This window comes from Geospiza fortis, unplaced genomic scaffold (genome assembly GCF_000277835.1).
Source record: "Geospiza fortis unplaced genomic scaffold, GeoFor_1.0 scaffold875, whole genome shotgun sequence".
NCBI classification, from domain to species: Eukaryota; Metazoa; Chordata; class Aves; order Passeriformes; family Thraupidae; genus Geospiza; species Geospiza fortis.
Window position 1 is genome coordinate 37616 of NW_005054737.1, and position 661 is coordinate 38276.

Here is a 661-nt window from a genome sequence, read left to right on the forward strand (position 1 = left end):
CGGAGATGGTGGAGGTGACCGAGTACCCGGCGGGTGACAAGGGTGGCGAGCCCGTGGTCACCCGGACGGTCACCGTGCTGACGGAGTGCGTGGGGGAGCTCGCTGCTGCTGGACACACGGATGGCACCGAGGTGACCGACGGACAGAGAGCCTTGCTGGGAGGGTGCTGTGCCAAGCCCTGTGCCACAGGGCTGCCCTCCAGCGGGGTTTTCTCCGCGGCGAGTCCTGGCCTTGGGCTCGTGTGGAGTCGCTGTCTGTGCCCCCGTGTGGGCTGGGCTGGTGGCACCGCTCGTGCTGGGCACTCAGCCTGGCGCTGTAGGACAGGGAGCTCCCTTCCCTCCGCTCTGGCTGGAGGGGCCCATGGGTCTGGAGGGATCCAAACGGCACCGGGTGTGCAGCCCCTGCTTTGGGAGCCCTGTGGAGGACGCCAGGGAGGACCCCAGGGGCTGGACAGGGTCCTGGTGTCACCGGTGTCACCTCGGGGAGAGGGCATGGTGTGGGGGCTGCTGCCCAGCCCCACGGCTGCCCTCCACCTGCCCACACGGGCGGCTCAGCCACCTCTCCCCACAGGTGTCCCCACGGGCTGTGTCCGTCCCAGAGGAGGCAGCGGAGCGGGGCCAGGAGCCCCTGGAGCGGCTGGGGGCCTCGGGGGGCGCGGCGG